This window comes from Mesoplodon bidens (genome assembly GCF_964165515.1).
Source record: "Mesoplodon bidens genome assembly, chromosome: X".
In the NCBI taxonomy this organism is placed as follows: Eukaryota; Metazoa; Chordata; class Mammalia; order Artiodactyla; family Ziphiidae; genus Mesoplodon; species Mesoplodon bidens.
Window position 1 is genome coordinate 138,901,187 of NC_138163.1, and position 23,675 is coordinate 138,924,861.

At 39.3% G+C, this 23,675-nt stretch overlaps 1 protein-coding gene across 2 annotated transcripts in view; it reads left to right on the forward strand.

Annotated features, from left to right (window-relative positions):
* The window catches only part of LOC308608519 (neuroligin-4, X-linked-like), a 325,168-nt gene that overhangs the window by 12,185 nt on the left and 289,308 nt on the right, over nt 1–23,675 (forward strand). For both annotated transcript variants that reach the window (XR_014014188.1, XM_081221709.1), the window contains exon 3: nt 14,616–14,703. The gene's annotated coding sequence lies outside the window, so the exon portion shown is untranslated. The remainder of the gene's footprint in view (nt 1–14,615; nt 14,704–23,675) is intronic.

The following is a 23,675-nucleotide window of genomic DNA, read 5'->3' on the forward strand; positions in this document are numbered from 1 at the left end:
AAGGTCATAATTTCTGAATCTTTCACTTATATCCCAACTGGAAGGTAAGGATTTGTTTAAAAACGTTTTTTTTTCTTTTTAAAGATTTATTGGTACAGTTTCAAACCCTGGGGTTCCTTTTGTACACGTATTTTCCAGGCTTATAAGTCCTCATACTTAGCTGGAGTTGACGCTTAGAATAATGATTTCTCAATGAGAAGCTGAACTGGATTTATTAGCAGGTTTTAGAAATCAAGGGCAAAATATATAGTTTAAACTTCTAAAGCACAGATTTATGTATCCTTGCAATAAATCATGAGAATGAATATCCATAGAGTCCTATTTTTTTCACCAATCTGGTCAACTGCTGGGTAGACATGTCTTGTCTTTTAATCCATTTCATATTCATAATTAGAACTCATTATTTCAGTAAAAATCTGTTGATTTATGGTTATCCTAAACGCATGCATTTGGAGGAGTTTGGAAGCCTGCCCGCATATTAACAGTTACAGAGGAGAACTAATGCAATCACCATGAGAATGCATGACAAATGTACAATAATAATACTGGATCCCAGACGTAAAGGACACGGCAGAATTTAAAACAGCCCCGCTTCCATTCTCAAAAAGGCACCACTTAATAATTATTATTACGAGGGGGTCATTCAGCTTTATCACTGTATAATGTTCTATAATGGACTTAACACTTTTATGCCTACGTCTTTATTTCATTCTGACACTAGGAAAGAGGTAGGGTGCCTATAATTCTTTTTACAGTCAAGTTGATGAAACCAAGGCTCTGATGCTCAAGGCATTACCCAAAGCCACAGAGATAGTTTGGAGATCGTCTCCTTGCCCCAGGTCCTGGCCTCCAGCCTTCCTCAGGCTCCCACCCCAACACGTTTTAGGGTGGACGTGAATGGTCACTGTACGAGGGAAACTCTCTCTAGGGCAACTGTGATCTCTCCTTCAAAGTCCCCATACACAGAGAATCCTATTGCAGATAAAAACTCTGAAATTTCACTCCTTTGTGCTGAATACCTTCCTCCATCATCCCGGGAGGGAATAGTGTGTAAACAGGTCACCGTTCACACAAAACCCTTTTACAGTTGGTCCTACGAGTCATCCCTCTCAGCCAGGATTCATTTATTAGGGTTGACAGACCAACAGGGATGCCCGGGGAGGAATCACATGAGCCTGGCAACTGGGGAGCTGGTTCGATAGCTGTCACACAGTCCACCAAGAAGAAATATGGATTTAACTTTCCAGAAGGGATTAAAGACTTTGTTAATATTGTGAAACATTAAGGGAACGTTTTAAAATTTTAATCGATGGTTAATGCCATTATGGGAAGGCCGCACACGAGGGGACTGTCAGAGAATGGTGTTCGATATCCTCTGTAAACGACTAACCGTTTAAAGGAGAGAAATGAGGAGGAAAGGAATTGGAATTCGGGAGTGTCTGGGTTAACAGGAATTTGAATAAGGTGACTATATAATTTCACCATTCCACTAGGTCTCTTGAGAGGAATGGGGACACAAAAACAAAAGCATAAATTTATAAACTTTATGATTAATTGTTTAAAAAATTATTGACTGAGAAATAAATTTTATTGAATTGATGGAGCTATATATTAGTTCTCTTAAAAAGGATTTCTGCCCACACACATATCATTAAAAATATTTCTTAACAGAGAGTAATCCTAAGGGTCCTCATCACAAGAAAAACAATTATATATATATGTGTGTGTATATATATATATATATATATACATATATGTATATATATGTTTCTTGCATTTTAGTTCTCATTAAAATGGTGGATTAGCCTGCTTGGGTTGCCATAATAAAGTACCACAAACTGGGTGGCTTAAAAAAATAGAAATTTATTTTCTCACGGTCTGGAGGTTGAATGTCTAAGATCAACGTGTCAGCAGGGCTGTTTCCTCCTGAGGCCTCTCTCCTGGGCATGTAGACAGCCCTCTCCTCCCTGTGTCCTCACGTGATCATCGCTCCTTGTGTATCTGTGTCCTAATCTCCTCTTATAAGGACACTAGTCCTGTGGGATCAGGGCCCACCCTAATGACTTCACTTAACCTTAGTGACTCTCTCTCCAAATACAGTTATATTGGGTGCTAGGGTGTCAACACATGAATTTTGAGGGCATACAATTCAGCCTGTAACACATGGGAACAGTACGTAGTAACCCCCACTGAATACAGCTACAAAATCTGGACAGGTAGCTGAAGTCCCTAACCGTGAAATGGACAGTACGTATCTATCAGAATGGCCAAACGCAAATAAGTAACCGTGGATTTATACTATAGCATTAATGGCGAAACTACCATCACAGGCATTCACGGAATATTTATATGCACTAAGACAGTACTACTGAGCCTTACTTTCTCCAGCACACATTTGCCATATTCCCAATAATGTCCTGTTGCTACCCTAAACCTTGCCCCGATGGCTTCACGTATAGTCTGGGTCCTGGCAGCGGCCGTGGCTCAACTGGTATACCAAATAGCCAGTACTACTGGACACCATCATCGGAGACCAGAAGGAGTCCACAGCACCAGCTTCTGCCCCAACACAAGTTGCATTATTAGCCAGCACCCTGCATACTGTCCTTCAAAGGAGATGCTCATGACCGTGCCCCTGCAAAGGGTTGGGGGAAGAGGTTCTGCAGCTTTTGCCCTTCAAGTGTAACTGTAGGTTTAAGCGATGACTCTGCAGACCACCTCTGTATTGCACGTAGAACCAGCAAAAAAATCACGGCAGAATCTGGGAACTTTAGAGTGGTGTTCCACCCCATCTGTCCTAGCTCATTTTAATGCAGCTGTGGGCAGTGTTTGGCATCGTTTATTGGAAATAAGAACTCTGTGATAGAGACTTCCGCGGTGGTCCGGCGGTGAAGACTCCGTGCTTCCACTGCAGGGAGTGCGGGTTCAGGCCCTGTTCAGGAAACCCAAGATCCCGCATGCTGCAGTGCGGCCAAAAAAAAAAAAAAAACAAAAACAAAGTCTGTGATGGATGCTAAGTTGAGAAGGATGCTGAGCCAACAGTCAGAATCATGCAAGTTTTGAACTTGCCAAGAGTGTCCTGTGCAAACCAAAAAGAATGGTTACCAGATGGAAAAGGGATTGGAAAAAGTAGACTATCGTGGAATACCCGAGATCAATGGTTCTTAACTTTGGGGGGAATAGATGTTAATTATGATTTGAGAATTTGCTGAAAGTTACTGAGAGCTCCCCAAGAAGAATGCACCTGCACTCAACGTTTTGCCTAGAATTGCAGAGTTCAGGCCATCCCGAATTCTATCCATGGATTCCTTAGGACAGTAACTCTTCAAAGATGGCTATGGCATTTTGTTGTTACTAGTGTTATTATGATAATTTTGTGTCACTACTGTCATTTAGCAGGCGGCAGCCAGGAATGATTAAACAGTTCCGCAGTGTCCATAACGTTGAAACAGAACGTAATTTTAAAAAAGCAAAAAAAGAATTGTACCATTTCCCACGCAACTTTGAAATATCCCTCTAAGTATCTGTTTACATAAAAAAGCTCTCCATAATTATCTGAACCTAGAACCTAACTGCATTTTATATCTAAACTCAAGGCGTATTTTTTTTTTTTTTTTTTTTTTTGCACAGTTACAATAGGCACTGAATTTTCCAAGAGCACATCTGCCAAGTAATTAGAGGGAAAATTGCAGTTTATTTGTTTGGAAACTTACCAAGAGTTGTTAACAATTTTAGAAGAATTCCAACACTGCTCGTGGTATTTGAGTCACTGGCACAAGCAGTTTAACCCCCAAAGCTTTGGACCACTTCATTATGTCATATGGTGAAAATACATACTATATGATCACATATTACTTTCCATTTATTTCTTTTTTATACTGTAATTAGGGAATTTACTGTTATTATTATTATTAAATAATAAGTTATAGCATAATGAGTAAGAGTGGTGGTTTCATATTTCATCATTTATAACCTTTGCGGTCTTGGGCAATTCCTTTACCTTTGAGCCTCAGTTTCCTCATCTATAGAATGATGATAAAAAATGACTTACCTCTTAGAGCTTTTGAGAATTCAGTGAGTTACTATTTTGTGTGTAAAGCATTTGTGCCTGACACCTAGTAAACACTATATAAAGTTAGCCATCAATATCGTTATTATGAGTTATTAATATGAATCAATATATCAATGTGAGAATAAGAGGTGTATTTCAAATATTTGTTATGTAACAATATGCAAGCAATATATAAAATACTGTATATACATGGGAGATTTTTGTCTCTTAAGGTTTAGAACAACTGTTCTCAAAATTTAGGTAGACCCATGTTGAGAGGCTTTAGGAAAATTGCCTTGTAGTGAGAGATTTAATTTTTTTTTAAGTCCTAACTTTAACAAGACAGGCATACTTTACTCCTCTTTCATGAAATTTGTTTTGTTCTTGACGTCATTGAAATGTTCCTCCAACCTAGAACATTCTTCTTTTCTTTGACTCGGTACGTGAGTCCATTTCCTTCACATTTACTAAGCGTTGATGGAAAGGGTTGTCCTTACCAGAGATGTCTTTTGCCTTCAATATTGAAAAACAGTTTTGCTCCAACAAAAGAAACTTCCTGGAGTCCCCTGCAGACAATGGCCATGCCACTTTCCTTCACGGGGCTGTTCATGATGTCTGTGGTTACCATGTCTGCTTGCCTCACATGCCACTGGGATTGCAACCTCGCCCATCAACAGTGTGTTAAAATCAATCATTTTCTTCCTCTGTGTTCTCCTAGGGTCCCCAATGCACCCAACCTACTAAAACGGTGATATTTCAGCATCTTGGTGTTGCACAGTCTGTCTTGCTGAGAAGCAGATATGATCTTTGATTTCTGCTGGTAAAAGTTGGCAACCTTTCGACCAAAGAGATTCTGAGAAATGGCATGGATTAAATAACTTCTTGTTATAAAAGTCAAATCATGCATTATTTTCTTGGCTCTGTTTTAGGGAATAGAACCAGGGAATTTTGTTAGTTATGTATAGTCACCTTCCCGGAGGAATATAGATTGCTTCCATTTTTTTTCTTATTCTTTGGTTCTCATCAGGTTAACTAATTCCTGTTTGCCCTCCATCAACCCAAATGAGTCTTCTTTAGAATCCATAAGTTTCAATATAGGATGTGGATACTGTTCTGTGTTTCATGATCCTTGAAGTGTGTAGGTCCACTGTCTTTCAATATCAGGGAAGAGTGAACTCTAATTACTCATCAGAAAAAAAAATTCCACAGTGTCTCCTGCCCAAGTTCTCATCAAGCCCATTCTGAAGACTTAACTTAATGAGGATTAATTGAAGGAGAAGTAGCCCACCTACCTTCTAGATTTCTGAAACATCAAGGATTTGCTGTTCTCCGTTTATTTGGACAACATTTTCTTGAATGGCACCAAATGGCGGTGAAGTTTAGCTTGGATACTGTGTCATCTGCTTCTGTTTAGGATACAGCACATGGAGACATGGTGCATCTGCTGGATGAGCTCACGGTCTTGGAGAGAAGAATGGACCTAAAGGTCTGGGAGCATGGAGAATGCTTTACCTCCCCCGCCCACCATGCTGCATGTTAAGTGATGGATCTACTATGAACTCAGTGGTGCCCAACCCTAGCAGGCAGTATCCTAATTAATTGAAGAAATGCCGTGTTCTCCATTCTCAGAAAAAGAGGTAATTAAACATTAGTTTACAACTACTTTACATAGACCATTCTTAAAGCATGCCTCATGTGGCTCTTCTGTTAAGTACAATGAACATTTGGATAGGCACTTTGTGATGAGTGGATCATTTTAAAAAATCTCTGTTACAATTAAAACTAATTGGGAACATGAGGTAAATGCCCATAAAACAACGAACAGTAAAAGTCTTGGTATTTACCTGTTCCTTCGGAGCAATTACAAGAAATGCTTCAGGGTATTATTGGGGTCAGAGCTCCCTTGATTAGTAAAAAGCCTCGTAAACAAGGATGGACCTGCAGAGTGATTTGGATTTACCTCCGAAATAAAGAAGAAGAGAAGTTGTTTCACAGAAGAAAAGGATAAGATGACCAACAGCACTGAGAATGAGAAGGGAATGCTTTGAGGGTCCTCACTTAAATCAGCCTGATGCAAAAAGAGCCCAGTCATGGGGAAGCGGTCCACATGAGTTTGTCCAAGTAGAGCCGTCAAAGCTGAAATAGACCTAGAAATCTCAAAATTTGGTTCTATAATCGGACAGTGGAAGAGCATAGTAAGGTTTGGAGCAGGGTATTGGCGTGTAAATAAAACACTTCAATAAAATTAAGCTCAGAGGTCATTGCCAGTAGACAGAAATAAGAAAAAGTCTGTAGTCAATGAACTTCATTGGGAGGCTGCTGGCGTCCTTCTCTCAAGAAGCTGAGGAGGAGAAGTAAAGGCAGGACGCACGGACAAGAAAAGTGTAGGATTTTTGTTTCTACCAATATGGCAGACTGTTTTTACCAAAGCAACATTCCCACTGGAGAATACATAAAAATTCTGGGTAAGGCGTGGCAAACATTCTTTAAAACACACAGCAGCCGCATAGCACAGGGAGATCAGCTCAGTGGTTTGTGACCACCTAGAGGGGTGGGATAGGGAGGGTGGGAGGGAGGGAGACGCAAGAGGGAAGAGATACGGGGACATATGTATATGTATAACTGATTCACTTTGTTATAAAGCAGAAACTAACACACCATTGTAAAGCAATTATACTCCAATAAAAATGATTTAAAAAAACACACACAGCAGATTATAAGAAAGTGGAAGTAATTAATTGCCAGGGGGAGAAATGTAACAGGACAGGGAATAAGAGTATTCAGAGAACTCAAAACTTCTTTGAGGGGATTAGAGATTTCCACTTGTAACAAAGGGAGTACACAAGACCTTGATCTTACACCAAGGATGGAGTAGAAATTGAGATCCCTTTTTGCAGCCAGGAACTCAGAAGGCTCTTTTGCCAGTCAAACATTGCACTAGAAAAGAAAAACCCACCTGCTAAAACAAGGACATAAGAAGAAAATATACACAGGGGACTTCCCTGGTGGTGCAGTGGTTAAGATTCTGTGCTCCCAATGCAGGGGGCCTGGGTTCGATACCTGATTAGGGAACTAGATCCCACATGCATGCTGCAGCTAAGAGTTTGCATGCCACAACTAAGGAGCCCGCATGCTGCAGCTAAGGAGCCCTCGAGCCGCAACTAAGGAGGCCACCTGCCACAACTAAGACCCGGCACAACCAAATAAATAAATAATAAAAAAATAAATATTTTTAAAAAAAGAAGAAGAAGAAAATGTACTCTTCTGATCTGAAATCCAGGTTGGAAAAATGTTTCCTCCAAGACTTTGTAACTATAGAACTGTTGTTGCAGAGTTTGGGAAGTTAGACCTTACATTTCTTGCACGATTTAAGAAGACCCAAGACAATAATAACATGATTACCTTAAAATGCCCTAGTGTTGTGAGGACACAGGGTGCCTGGCACCTGGAAAGTGACTCTTCCTTAGATGGATGTATGCTCAAAATGAGCAGAAGGCTTCTCAGAGGTAAAGCACACGTTAACATAAGTATACAAACCCAAATTACAAAACGCACAAGGGGACCAGCTACTAGGAACAAGAGTTAGCTGTAGAAGCAAACAGCGGGTGAGATCTCTTAAGAAATTAATATTTGCACCACGCCCATCGTCCTGTCCCCAGTAAACTATATCAATTTCCTTCATCCTACTCCCAATAAAATTTTTGTTTTATACAAATTATAGTAACTTCCTTTGCCCTGTACCTAAAAAATATTTATACCATCTTCCATCACACTAGTCCCAATAAACTCTTTGTACCAACGTCCATCATCCTGTCCCCAATAAACTCTTTCTCCTGGGGATGATTCCATGACTGGGGCGGCTGTACCTTCTGAAACCACATCCTCACCTACAGCCTCATTGCATCCATTAGCTGCCTACCTTGGTCCAGCCATACTTGCTTGGACTACCAAGGTTGGCCGAGTCCTGAGATGAGCTGTTGACCAACCTACTGCCAAGAAGCCAGGCAAAGCCACAGCCCTGGTCCAGTGATGGGGACAGAGGGGTCTCCAGTCTTTGAAGGGAAATGAACACCTTGGATGAGAGCCTAGCACACAGGGTACTGGTTCAGACCAACTTCACACAAGTCATCGGGTGCTCCATCTTGGACAGTTGTGTAAAGGCTCTTGCTTAGATGAAGCAAACATCCTACGTAATGTGTCTGTAGATAGACATAAATCATCACTCTTTTTCTGCGTTCCTTGTGATTCATCCTGTCTGATTTTATCATGGTCCTTCTATGCCTACTTATACTCTCCATCTGTTATAGACCCTTCCAGAAATGAGTTCCACATCCTTCCTGCCTGGTGTGTAAACAGTGAGTCCTTTTGGCATAAAACTATCACCTTTCAACTTTCAGGAATATGTCCTGGTTCTGGAATTCTGGAGTACATGAACAAGAAAATATGTGTCTCCAATGCCACGATTTTATAATAGTCAGTCATGACGTATTGCTTCCTTAAACTTTCCAGAACGATCAACATTTACCCTGTAGCTCCCTAATGACCATTGTTTTTTCAATTTTATTCTGAATTGGTAGAAGAAAATCAATCTTCTGTTACCCTGTCACCTTTCCCAGGGAAAAATTGATGCAAAGGCACCTTGAATATTCTTGAGATTGTTGATTTCGGATCTTGAGTGTTGCAGACATAAATTTTGGCTTGTGATTCTCTAATGTCAGAGGGCCTTGAAATCATATTGTTTTTGTGGTTTGGAATGCATCTTAGATTTGGGACTACTATCAGGTATGTTTCAGGTTGGCTTTTAAGTGCTCATGGAGTTTTTGGAAGTTTATCTCTTGCAAAACTTTCTGAAGATAGTCAGAGGCAATGCATAGCCTAGCTTTGTTGGTCTTTAAGGGTAATGAAACCTGTTTTCGGTGAAAGAAATGCAAAGTACAATCCCAGGAGAGGTAAAGCCATGGATGTTGATGTGCAGGGTAAAATGATTTTTAGCAGAGTAGGACTGGACAGATTAAAAAGTTTAAAAACTAGCAGGTAAAATCCTGCTAAGTATATAAAAATTCTTTATGTTAGATGAAAAAATATGGTGCAAATTAATGTATGTAGAAAAGTAACTTTTGTGTTGGAAAGGCATTAAAAGGATTATATATTCCTCTTTTATTTGCATAAAGGAAACACTGGATGGGTGCATAAAAATCTTACCTGGAGAAAACAAAAGTATGAGCATGAAATATGAAAAGAAACATTCATGAGTTTTGAATTATCTGGATGTCTCACTCATTTTAACATTAAGTGAAATTTAAAATTTAAAAAGTGGTATGTAAAAGTGATTTTTTTAAAAAGAGGTGGGTTAAGTTATTAATTCCTAGAATTCTAGTGGAAATCCATTACTCGGACATAATTCTGACCACCATGGAAGAATTGATTTAAAACAGTTCACATTTTGGAGTTAGGTACAATTCAGACACTTTGCAGGGTCGCTCATACTCACACAAGGGGGAACTTTGAGCGTTTCCACTTGATTTCAGGCAAACGATCAGTTGATATACTGTGTTTTTGTAGCTTGAGATTCTCCACAGAAAAATTACTCAGGCAGAATAGATATTCTTGGAAATGAAATTTTGCACCTAAAATCCCAATCCTTGAGGCTGCAGATTAGGAGGTTTCTGACTTTGGAATATTCAAAGACTATGTCCACATTCCCTGACAAGCCCTCAAGTGAAGAACGACAGACAGGCATGGACTGTAAGTTGGGTGTCAGGACAGCTCAGTTTCAGAATAAGTTGGCACTTACATAAATGCTGAGTACAACAGAAAATGTTCATAATTTTATAGTTCCAACAGAGTATTTTGATAGAATTGTATAGTTCTACCGATAACACAACCTACTGCTTGCTGTACAAGACATGGTCTTCATTGCAGGTGAAGAGAACAAAGCTTAGTCGGTCTGCAACTTCTCTTCAATGGGACTGATTATTAGGCTGGACAGGATAATACAAGCCTGGTTAGATAGGAGTGGAAGTCGGGGAGCTCCTGAAAGTGGCCTGCCCAACATTCATTGTCCTTTCTCTCAGACCGAGTGGTCCTCTTGCTTTGTTCTGAGTGGTAATGTCTCCCAGTAGAAGAGGACTGCGTGGTGTATCTTCCCTTGAAGCTAAGTGATATCATTGCTTTGGCTTCCACAAGGGTGCCTTGACCTGAAATGGATTTAGCTGACTTCTCCCTTTTATTCTCTCCTTTTCCCTTCTTCCTGCCTGCGATGGAGACATGGCTGGAGCTACAGCTGACATGTTGTGACCATCAAGGAAAGAGAGACCAAGAGAATGGCAACACATGTAACTTTGACATTCCAGGACCCCTGAGCCAAAGTAGATGCGTGTCTTCCTCCAGAATTCTGGTTAAATGGCAACAGAAACAGTTCATTTAATAATCCCATGAACAAGAGCTAACTTTTCTTCAGTGTCTGCTCTGTGTCAGGTCTTTCTCTAGAACCTTCTCCTGTACTTATATTTAATCCTTACAACATCTTTATGAAGTAGATACTGTAATTATGCCATTTGACAGATGAGGAAATGCAGTGTTAGCCCACATTAACACAGGAACTAAGAATTTTGTCATATATCTTTGAAGAGCTTTGACCAATGGGAAAGTAGAAAATACATAAAGATGACGTAAATGTAACACCTTCTTTTTTTTGGACCTCAGTTCCAAAAACGTACATGAAACGTGAGTCTTGACTCACGACCTACTCTCATCATTAGTCTAGAAATGGCTCATGCATTTCTTGGTGTGTTTATAGTCGTCAGAGAGGCAACCACACAAAAACAGAACCTTAAAAATAGCCTACATGCTGTTATCCGGTTCCCCACCCCACCTCCTTCTATCCCTCTATCCAGGGAAGCGGCTGTCCTCGATCCTGTGTTCATCCTTCTCTTGTTTTCTTTTGTATGTCGTCTTACTGCATAAATAAATGCTCCTCTTACACACACACATACCCAGAATGACAGAGATGTAAAAGTAAAATACACGGCAGTGCAGTGGACCCAATAAAACAAGGACACATCAAAAGGAAGAAGCATGTAGACATCCCTGGAGTAGGTTAGCAGCGTTTCGGTGAAGGGGTGATATTTAAAAACTGAACTCCAGAGGAAATCGATGGGGCGGGGGCTTGAGCGGCGCTGGAAGAAGGTGGGAAAGCTGGAGAAGAAATAATTAAGTGGGGAGGGTGTGGAGTTATGAAATCAGTTGGCTTATCTGAAAAATGGGATTTTTTTTTTCCTGTAAGAAGTAACAGAAGTAGGAATAGGACCACATCTTTATCCTCCTGACTTTGGGTTCTTCCACTTCCATGTGATTCTGTCAACGCCTGTTACTGCTCTGAGCACAGAATCCCTGAACTAAATCTCGATTTGACCTTCATGTGCAGGCTAGTCAGGACTATACTGATATTATTTCAAGCCACTGCTTCCCATGACAACTCCATTTTCCCCCCAAATAGTTTATTCAACCCCAATTCTACAACATAGCTGGGCATGGCCGTTTAACCCAAGGGGCCTTACAAGTTATTTAAATCATCTTAAAATGTAATGAGCTCTCATTCACTCAGGCTAAGAACAGACTTCATGTGACCTGTAGAAATTATTTTGTTGAGCTGATGCATGTAGGAAGGTGCAATAAAAGCAAACTTCTGCAGCCTCTGAGGGAGTTGTCTCAGCGAAGAAGAATTCCTGGAAACGTGGAAAAGCTCCAGGGCTCTTTCACGTAAATGACTTCTTGCAGAATAAGAGCAGCTGCAGCTTAAAGTAAACGTTGGTCGTTTTTCCAGTGTCTGTATCTTCCACATTTATTTTCCTGGAAACTGAATATTCTCCTGAGAGAGTGACTTTCACGGTTACAGCCGGGGGTAGAGGCCTCTAAATGTGCACCCCCTGCTGCAAAGCAGACATCTGGACAAAATAGCACCTGAGAGATGGGTCAAGGATTCTTCCATGAAGTCATATCCTAGAGTTGAAGAGTTCTCTACAGTGTTAAGAGGTGCAATCGTAGAAACTTAGCTTCTTTTTTTCTTGAATACTAAGCCAGCACTTGTTATTTATCAAGGATGGTACAGATTGGCTGTGCTGGGTATGGTACTTACTATAGATGTATGTGCATCCGAGGGTTTATTGATTTTATTATAGAATGCCCTGGGTATGGCTGTGCTGGGTATGATACTTACTATAGATGTATGTGCACCTGAGGGTTTATTGATTTTATTATAGAATGCCCTGGGTATGGCTGTGCTGGGTATGATACTTACTATAGATGTATGTGCACCTGAGGGTTTATTGATTTTATTATAGAATGCCCTGGGTATGGCTGTGCTGGGTATGATACTTACTACAGATGTATGTGCACCTGAGGGTTTATTGATTTTATTATAGAACGCCCTGGGTATGGCTGTGCTGGGTATGATACTTACTACAGATGTATGTGCGTCTGAGGGTTATTGATTTTATTGTAGAACGCCCTGGGTACGTGAACTAGGAATGCATTTTAGAATTCAGATACGCGGGAATCTATTTGAGTAGGGAAAGTAGGTGAGAGCAAGAAGAATCAGCATGTGAAGCTTCTGATGGGGAGGTGATAAGGCAGGACCATTGATCTGTGTGTTGTTTACTGGATGAGCCACAGGTATTAAGGCCAAGAGCCCCACTGTTTGAGGTTGCTGTCTTGTCTTGCAGGTCAGTACTCTGTGTAGCATAGCTGTGTCTTCATTCTTCGGATGGTGAATATTTGGCTGTCTGTTTGGAAAACACCAAAACATAGTTCCCATTTGTGAAAAAAATAAAGTTTCAACAACGTGTTACGACAACATTTATTCTAGTTTTATAGGCAGCTGCCATCGCTGGCCGTTGTCAGAATATTGGAACTCAAATATTAGTGGAATGTCTTACTTGAAAAGTACCGATTCTGCGTTTCTTGTATTATGCTGTGTACATTATTACGCATAGCTGCAGAGTCGGCTGCGGTTTCTTTGAAGTCCCTTCACATTTGCTTATTTTTAAAATACGTTTCTTAATTCCACACTTTTCCCAAAGGATGGATGATAATAAATCATTCTCATTTTATTTATTAAATTTCTTGCTCTTCTTAGCTACGCTCTGCGATTGCACGCTCATACTCTCATGCCGGAATTCACTGATTTTTGTTTTTCACTTTCAGTTTTGAATCAAAAATGAATTGTATTGATTCCCAAGCACTGTAATCTACTAGCTTCAGTTTTCAATAAGATGAGAGATTTTATTGACTCTGAAATGAAAAGAAAATGCACAATTCTGTCAAAGAATTTGGAACTTGAGAGTGTGTTACTTCCACTCCCATTAACATTCTTCAGCCCATAAAATGGATTGAAAACCCACAATGTTGTTATAAAACATTAAACCATAAATTATAGCCATTCCATTTTGTGTGAATATGATATAAATTACAAAACAAAGATTTTACATTTTATATGAATGTTATGTAAATTATAAAATAAAGGTTTTACATAAACATTATAAAAATTATAAGCACCCTAGTACTGAGCATGGGTCTTTGTGGCTCACAAAACGTGATAAGAGGAGACAGGCTTCAGAGAAAGGCGTTCAGGTGTAGCAGCTGGAGGACAGCATTGCCTTGGGGAAATAATCAAAATAACGTCCCCGTAAAGGCATGGCCATCTAGGGAAAAACGGAACAAGGAGAGAAAATTGATTCCCCTTCCCAAATGCTACCACCCTCCACAATCATCCATTTAAAAGACCACATTTTAGAACAGTCACCGTAGAAAGTGATCTAGACCTAGAAGCTGTGTTCACAAAATGCCGAGGAACAGGAAGAAAAATCCAATGAAACAGTGCTGTCCAATGAAGACAGGATATGTGAACCAGCTGATGAAAATTCTCACTACAAGCAGAAAAGTAAAAGTAGCAAAACTCTCCAGCACATCCTAATCCCAGGAAATTCCAAGACAACAGTATTTCTGCAGAACCCCAATGTGGTCATTGAGCTGCCCCCGGTCTGGCAAACGCCTCCCTCCGCATGCCCCTGCTCGCAGCCGGAATTCCAGGTGTTGGCGGTTCCACTGGTGGGCCTTTAAGCCTCTCTTTTTCTGAAAGATGACACTTCTCCAAACACAAAGCATGTCCAGCATGTGAGGAGAAAATCCATATATGTAAAACTCCAAGTTGTCTGCTGTACTTTTTAGCGAAAACGTATAAAACTAGGCAACAAAGAATCTTACTCCATTGCCCTAACGCTTATCAGAGAAGGAATGTCACAGCTGCAGAAGTCTTGAAAAGGAGATGCTGGGCATTTCCAAAGTAATATTTGATTAGAGAGAGTTTAAGAAGCGAGACAATGAAGTTATCTTACTTTATTCATTGTGCATCTCTGAATGGATTCTGGGTGATATATAACTGATAATGATAGAATGTTTCCATGTGACTAATTGCAGTTTCTCTCTCTTTTTGTCCTTTCTCCCTCTTCCATATGAATAGTTCTAACTCCCGTTTGTTTCTCTCTCGCTTTCTCTCTTTCTTTAGAAAGCCTTGGTGTTACCCACGAACACTGCAGTTCTTTCCCCGTGCACCTCTCGTTCTACCAAGCCTTGAGAAGTTCCTGGCTGCCTGGGTAAGTTTCATCATATTCACCCATATTTTACTAAAGTGACGATGGCAAAAGGGAAAGAGGACCCAGTTGAAGGGTGGCTACAGTGATGGGCAAAGCCTCTGGTGATGACCAATTAAGACCGTAAGCTAGGACATTCAGCGATGATGCTGATGGTCGTTGGTGAGATAGCACTTCCGCCACCTTTGTGTGTAATTGATGCTGACATACTCGTGATGGCTCCTTAAATGTGAAGTCTCATGGGAAATTTGGGAAAGTAACGTGCAGTAAAAGGGACTCCAGTCACGGCTGGGTCTTCACTCCCTACGGGGAGTTCAGACCTCAGTCCATCCCCTCGTCAGTCCATCCCCTCGTCAGTCCATCCCCTCGTCAGAACATCAGAGACTCTGACAGTTACTAACACTGAAAGGATAACTTGAGACTAAAATGACTCTTAGCTCTGATTCTCATCCATATGATAATATGCAAATAGGCATTCCTTTATAAACACGTGCTTTAAAAAATTAAATGGAATCATTATTGAAGACCCGTTTATGATATGCACATTCCAATTCAATTTTATATAAATCTAAATTCGATATAAGTTTTATTCATTTTACAACACTGATTTAAGACACATTTGTTGAGTGTGTACTGTGTGCTAAGAACAAACTATTCCTAGGGAATATTTTTTTTTTTAAAAGCTTTCTTGTAGCTTGTCATTAGTTGAAAGTTGTGAGAATGCTACAATCAGCATACCTTCTGTCCAGATTTATCTAGTGTGATATTTTGCCCCATTTGTTTTATTTTTGCTCTTCAATATCTTAGTATATTAGGAGTATTAGTCCTTTATCTGTAATAAATAGTGCAAATATTTTCTCCTCATTCGTCTTTGTTTTTGATTTTATTTATGGAATTTTATACCATGTGAAGGTTGTTTTTTTTATGTAGTCAAATTTATCAATCCCTTCTTTTATTAAATCTGGGCTTTGCATCATTGTTAAGAAAGCCATTTCCCTACACCCAGCTTATAAAAGAATTTTCCCACTTTTTCTTCTAGTACTTTTGTGGTTTCATTTCTTTTTACTTTTAGATCTTGGGTCCAGTGGGGATTCATTCTTGGGTACGGTGTAAGGAATGAATCTAATTTGTATCTTCTTTCAAATGGCTGCAGACATTTACAATATAGCCATTCATTAAAACATCCATTATTCCCCAAATGATTTGAGATCCAGCTTCATCCGATACTAGATTTCTATATATCCTTGGGTCTATTTCTCTTATTTTCTACTCCATTCCATTCCATTCTTTGTTTTTTTTTTTTGTGCCAGTTCAACATCATCATCATTATAAAGATTGTGTGTATTCTAATATCCAGTGTAATTCCACCCCCCTCATAGATCTTCCTTTTCAGTATAAAAACTGCTTTCGGTTTTCTTTACAGCATTTTTTTAATTGAATATATTTGACGTAAAACATTGTGTACATTTAAGGTGTACAACTTGTTGCTTTGATACGTTTATATAATATACTATGATTGCCACTGTAGTGATATTTATCACATTACAAAATTATAATACAGTACTGTCGTCTATATTTATTATACTGAACATTAAATCTCTGTGGCTTATTTACTGCTCATGGCACGTTCGTAACCTTAAACAACATCGATCTTATCCCCCAACCCCATTCCCCGGTAACTGCCATTTTACTCTCTGATTTTTACGAGTTTGACATTTTGAGATCCCATGTATAAGATTAATCAGACCATACTTGTCTTTCTCTGTCTGACGCATCTCACTTAGCATAATGTACTCAAAGGCCACCTGTGTTGTCACAAATGGCGGGCTATCTTCTTTTCTCTTGGCTGAATAAGAGCCCGTTGTTTATATATATACCAGATCTTCTTTATTTATTCATCTGCTGATGGGCAGTTGGGTTGTTTCCATATCTTGGCTATTGTGAATAATGCTGCAGTGAACAGGGAAGTGCATATATCTCTTGGAAATAACTGCTTTCATTTCCTTCGGGTATATTCCCAAGTAGTGGAATTGCTGGATCATATAGTAGATCTATTTTTAATTTTTTGAGGAGCCTCCATATTGTTTTCCATGGTGATTGGGTAAAACATGCTTTTTAAATGAAAACAATGAGAATTGGTGGGACCCTTTAGGTCCAAAACTGCTGTTGAACTTGGAAGCTTAAAAAAAAAAAAAAACTTGAGAGGCATCAGCCTACCCAAGCACTCTTCAGTCCACTTGACATCCTCTGAATGCATTTGTATACATCCACGGGAATACACATCCATGTTCTATATTTGCACTGTACAAAGGAACAAGCACTACCTTGATTTCTTAATTACTGATGACACAGGCTGTTAAATTTTCTCCTCTGTAATTGAACAGAACGAGCATTAGGGTTTTAGGTGGAAATGCTTTAGAATTGTCTTTTATAAACAAACAAAGACATGATAGCGAATTATAAGGCTTGCTGATATTCTATTCCACTGTCAAACCAAGGTAATTTAATGTTCAGTTAATTTCAGGAGGAGGGACGTGCTGACTCATGTAGTCCCCTGTTGCCCATTTATATGTATTATATCATGTAATAACCTCATCTGAATGGTAATGGAGAAGTACATATTTAGCCAAACATTCTGTCTCCAAGTAGCCCATATGTCTAGAACAGATACTTCACGAGAATTTTTAAATGTGTAAGAGAGATTTAGAGTATGTTTTTCGCTGTAAAATATACTCTCTTTTTTTTTTTTTTTTTTTTTTTTTTTTTTTTTTTTTTTTTTGCTGTACGCGGGCCTCTCACTGCTGTGGCCTCTCCCGTTGCGGAGCACAGGCTCCGGACACACAGGCTCCGCGGCCATGGCTCGCGGGCCCAGCCGCTCCGCGGCATGTGGGATCTTCCGGGATAGGGGCACGAACCCGTGTCCCCTGCATCGGCAGGCGGACTCTCAACCACTGCGCCACCAGGGAAGCCCAAAATATACTCTCTTAAAAGCTCTCATTCGTTTATTGCCATAGGTAAAATTGATAATGAATTGTCAGTAAATAATTTTGAAAATTCCTTTGCAATTAAGATACTTGAATTCTTATTTTTAATTGTCCCAGTCAATGGATCATTAAAAGCTTTCTGATACATTTTCTGTTGACAATGATTAGGGATGCGTAAATGCAGTAGAATCCTGACTAATGGAATGCCACTGATCAAACCCCAAGATATTTTCTTTTTATTTAAAGAGATTTATAAGGAACAGGAAAATATTTTAGGGTTTAAAAAAAATCAGACCCTAAAAACCCAGGATGCCTATTTTGTACTACTTCCTAATCTTTTCAGTTTTCTTTACTATAAAAAAATTGAGACTGAATTTTATTCTGAAAATATTACAAATGGATATATATCATTAATGAATTGTCATTAACGTATAGAATGGCCATATTTTCTTTTTTTAAAAATTAATTAATTTATTTTTGGCTGAATTGGGTCTATGTTGCTGCACACGGGCGGGCTTTCTCTGGTTGCAGCGAGTGGGGGCTACTCTTCATTGCGGTGCACGGGCTTCTCATTGCGGTGGTTTCACTTGTTGTGCAGCACGGGCTCTGGGTGCATGGGCTTCAGTAGTTGCAGCACACGGGCTCATTAGTTGCAGCATGTGGGCTCAGGAGTTGTGGCACACAGGCTCAGTTGCTCCATGGCATGTGGGATCTTCCCGGACCAGGGCTCAAACCTGTGTTCCCTGCATGGGCAGCCAGATTCTTAACCACTGTGCTACCAGGGGAGTCATAGAATGGCTGTATTTTCATTTTATAAATATGCCTTAATTTCTTTTGTAGAATGATATTAATTGTATTTGACCTAGACACATCATTTTAAAAAAAAAATTGGGGGTCATGCTGCGCAGCATGTGGGAACTTACTTCCCCGACTAGGGATTGAACCCGTACCCACCACGTGCAGTGGAAGCGCAGAGTCTTAACCACTGCACCACCAGGGAAGTCCCTAGACACATCATTTTAGAACATATTGGTGGCATGTAACCCAATAAGGAAAAATACATTTATAAAAACAAGCTAATCTTTTTATGCTTATGACTTACAGAATTGGCAAATTGCTTAGCTAGTAGAATAAACCAATAAGAATATGAAAGAGCACATTTTCAATTGGGTATTTTTTTCAGAAAAAATATGATTAGCCTTCCTAGTTTCATTCTTGTTAAAGATGCTTATCAGATCATAAATGTCTTAAGCCAACAAATTTAAAGGTAGATCAAATAAAAGTGTCCTATGGTACCAGGCTAATTTTGGACAATTTAGCTGCTTATATTTACCTGCACCATATTTTGCACCTGTCCTGCGGAGTTTTGAGTTATTCTGTTCTCTGGCCCGTCATCTGCAGGGCACTGGATTGGAATTAAGGGACGGATTTCTTGTTCTGAATCAACCTCTAATGATCCCCAATTACCAGTGCCCTGTTTTCTCACCCGTAAAATGACATCTGGGCTGGTCAACATCCAAGACAGTGGATTGGTTTTGTTATCAGGTAGAAATGGCTACATCGTATTCTTTGCCGAGAAGACATGAGGCTTAGCTGGAAACAGTATTGATCATTTAGTCTGCAGGGGAGCTGAACGATGATCTAGTGGTGTGCGCCCCAAACACCTGCTCCTGATGACCTCAGGTGTTGACTCTGTGTGTGTGTGTGCGTGTGTGTGTTGAAGGGAAGTTTGCCATATATGTGTAGCTCTATTCCTCAAGTACCTATTCTGTTGATTTGTTTCTCTTTCTTAATGCCAATATTATCCTGTCCTGATTTTTACAGTTTGACTAAGTCTTGAAATCAGGTCGTGAGAGACCTCCAAATTGGTTCTTCTTTGTCAAGTTTTTCTGTTTTGTTTTTAGTTATTCTAGGTTCTTTAAATTTACATACAAATTTTAGGATAAGTTTATCAATTTTGACAAAAAGATATCCTGCTGAGGTTTTGACTAGGATTGTGTTGAATCTATAGATGGATTTGGGGAGAGCTGACATCTTGGCAATACATAATGTTTCAACCCATGAACAAAGTAATAACCTTTTCATTTCTTTAGGTGTTCTTCAAATTCTCTCAGCAATTTTTCTGTAGTTTTCAGTACACAGGTCTTGCACACCTTTGTCCGAATTATCCCAAAGTACTTCATACATTTGATGCTGTTGTAATTGAGGTTGTATTTTTCATTTCAATTTTTGAGTGTTCATTGCTAGTATATAGAAATATAATTTAGATACTGATCTTTTATCTTACAACCATGCTAAATGCACATAATAGTTCTAGTAGTTGTGTATATACCATTGGATTTTCTACACAGATGATCATATCATCTGCAAATGCAGTTTTAATTCTTCCTTTCCGATCTGGAGGTTTAAAAGCTTTTCTTCCTTGTTTTACTGGGTAGAATCTTCAGTGCATTGGTGAATAGAAGGGCTGACAGTGCTTCTGCACACTGTCTACTGAGCCGAAGTGTCAGACACAGCCATTTCACACGAGAAACCCTGGTCTGAAGAGTGCAAGGTGCAAGGCCTCTGCACTCGGCACCGTATGAGCAAGGGACACTACACTAAGCACAAAGGAAAAAAAAAAAAGACTGGCCTCCTTGGAGAGCAAGTATCAGATGCAGTCCCTCTGGTCCTATTCTTAAAGAGTGGACACGTTGTTTCAAGGGCACTGATGACTTCTTGATTCTTCAGGGGCTGGCCAGATATGTGGTTGGATCACATCCTGAGGTGACCTTGTTGGGGCATTCTGTACAGCCGTGTGGCTGACAGGGTCTTGGTCTGCTCATTCACCCAGAAATTAATATATCATGTCTGCATACTTTCTCTCTATATGGTAGTGACAGTCTCTGTGCTGACAGCTTCGGAATTATTAGTAAGATTTGTTTCCCTCCCATGACTTCATCCGTTCTCCCCTGTACCTTACACGTGCAGTGCTTAGCCAGGCAACAGAACCTCTTCACATCTTCTTGCATATTTTGTCCCCATAGATCCCCTGCCCTGTGCTTCTTCTGTTTCAGTCAGTTAAGACTCAGGAAAGACTGTTTCCTTTTGGTGAAATCTTACTCACCGGACCTGAACATCTTAAAAAAATTAAAACTGGGAATCCAAAAAAAAAAAAAGTGCTGAGAGCAAACACAGTTGGCTTGTTTCTGATTTTATGGGCGAAGAATCCACCATTAAGAATGCTGTTAGTTGTACGTTTTATGTAGATGCCTTTTATTGTGTGGAGCACTTGCCCTTATTCTTTTTTTTTTTTTTGAGCATAATTTAAAAAATTAGGACTACATTTTGAATTTCAACAAATTTTTTTGAAAATATTAAGATGATCTTTTTCTCTTTTTAAACTAGTTAATAGGACATTGATTTTGAATGTTAAAACATTTTTGAAATGATCCTCCTTGGTCTCGATTTATTATCCTTTTTACACTGTTTTAATACAGTTTGCTAAACATGCATTTAGAATTTCCAACTCTATGTTTGTGAGGAATATTGGTCTGTAGTTTCCTGTTCTGTGCTCTGTCCAGTTTTGTACAACAGTATATTTTCATTTTTCCAGTCGTATATGGCAGCATATACTATTGTTGTCAGGTTTTAGTTTTACGTGTATTATAAACTTCACAGTACATTCCTATCGTTTTTGTTTAAACCATCATTTTTTTTAAATTGGGGTATAGTTGTTTTACTGTGTTGTGTTTCTGCTGTACCGCGAAGTGGAGTTCCCTGTGCTATACAGAAGGTTTTCACTAGTTATCTGTTTTATACATATTAGTGTATATATGTCAATCCCAGTCTCCCAGTTCATCCCACCCACCCCCCCTTTTCCCCCTTGGTGTCCATACATTTGTTCTCTACATCTGTGTCTCTATTTCTGCTTTGCAAACTGGTTCATCTGTACCATTTTTGTAGATTCCACATATATGTGTTAATATACGATATTTGTTTTCCTCTTTCTGACTTACTTCACTCTGTATGACAGTCTCTAGGTCCATCCACGTCTCTACAAATGACCCAATATCATTCCTTTTCATGGCTGAGTAATATTCCATTGTATATATGTACCATAGTTTCTTTATCCATTCATCTGTCAATGGACACTTAGGTTGCTTCCATGACCTGGCTATTGTAAATAGTCCTGCAGTGAATGTTGGGAGGCATGTGTCTTTTTGAATTATGTAAACCATCAGTTATTTTAAAAGATATTTAAATAAGAAAAAAAATACAGGTTTATCAAGGAGCTACTATTGTGTTCTTCACTCTTTTATGTAAATGCAGATGTCCATCTAATATCATTTTTCTTATGCCTGAAGGAATTCTTTGGACATTTATTGTAGTGCTGGTCTGCTGGTCATGAATTTTTTCTGGATTTATATACATTTCTTTTCTCCAGCTTTGTTTGATTTAAAGATATTTTTGCTGGGTATAGAACTGTACGTGACTTGTTTTGTTGTGTTTTTTTTAGTACCTTAAATATGTTTGTTACATATTTAAGAAGTCTAAAGTTATTCTGATCTTTGTCCTTTATACAAAACATGCTTCTTTCCTCTGGTGCTTGTGAAGACTTTGTCACTGGTTTTGAGCAATTTGTTTATGACGTGTCTTGATTAAATTTTTCTCGTTTCTTGCACTCAGAGTTTGTTGAGATTCTTGGATCTATATAGGCTTCTAGCTTTTTTTAAGTTTTGAAATTTTCTGGCCATTATTTATTCAAATTACTTTTCAGTCCTCTTCTCTTTCCTTCGTGTATTCCAAACACCAATATATAAGGATACTTGATGCTGTACTACAGTTAATTTATGCTTTTTTCTGTCTTTGTACAGTTGACCTTTAAAGAACTTGAGGGTTAGGGGCACTGACTCCTGGGTAACCCCCTATAACTTGATAATTGGCTGTCCATATCCATTGTTCTGCATCTGTTGATTCAATCCACCAAACATCATGTAGCAGTGTAGTATTTATTGAAAAAAAAATCCACTTATAAGTGGCCCCAAACAGTTCAAACTCAGGTTGTTCAAGGGCCAACTGTATTTCATTTTGGATCGTTTCTGTTGTTATACTTCAAATTCTCAAATGTTTGAATGTATTGATAGAACGTTGTAGATTTTACCACTTTGGAATTGAGTAATTATTATTCCTATAAAAATGTTCGGTTTGATTCTGGGCTGTAATTAAGCTATTTGGAGGGAGATGGATGTCTTCAAGTCTTGCTTAGCATGTTTGGCAGGCAGACCCTGAGCAGTGCTCAGGCTACGGTGAATGATTTCCTTCTTACCAAGGCTGCACCTTCCTCAACACTCTGCAATGTCTTATGGTTTGTGGGACTCTTTTCCTTCCAACTAGTGGGGACAGGCAGTATTTGTGGTCCCCTGTGAGCACTGAGCAGTGTTCTACCGAGTCCTTTTGGAGGGGCATATCAGAGCGCTCATCTCATTTATTCCCCATCTTTCTGGAATCACTGTTATCCATTCATTGATATCCCATGTCCTGAAAGCCATTGCTTTACTTTTTGTTTCTGTTGGGAAGGTAACTCGCCAAGAAGTAGAAGTCTTAACTTTCTACCCCTCAAGTTATATAATTCCTCGTTAGGAGAAGATCTCTGTAACATTTCATCTGGCTATGAGGATTATTGGCTTTCTGTATTCGAGAGCATTTTCTACACCAAGAATATTGCCACCTGGCTACTTTCCCAGATGCAAAGATGTATTTGCTACTGTCTTCATGCCCAGTTTCCCTTGGTTTTAGAGAAGGGATGTGGAGGAAGGGTTAGGAGGCTGTAGAGTCAGGGTCCAGAATCTGTGGGTTTGTATCATGGCTCCCAGACTCACCTGCTGTGTTCCACTGGGGAACTTCCTGAAGCTTTCCACGCCTACATTTTCTTATGCATAATGTAGGAGTAACAGTAAAACTGCCTTGTAAGGCAATTGTGAGCACTGTTTGTAAGACATTTGGACCAGT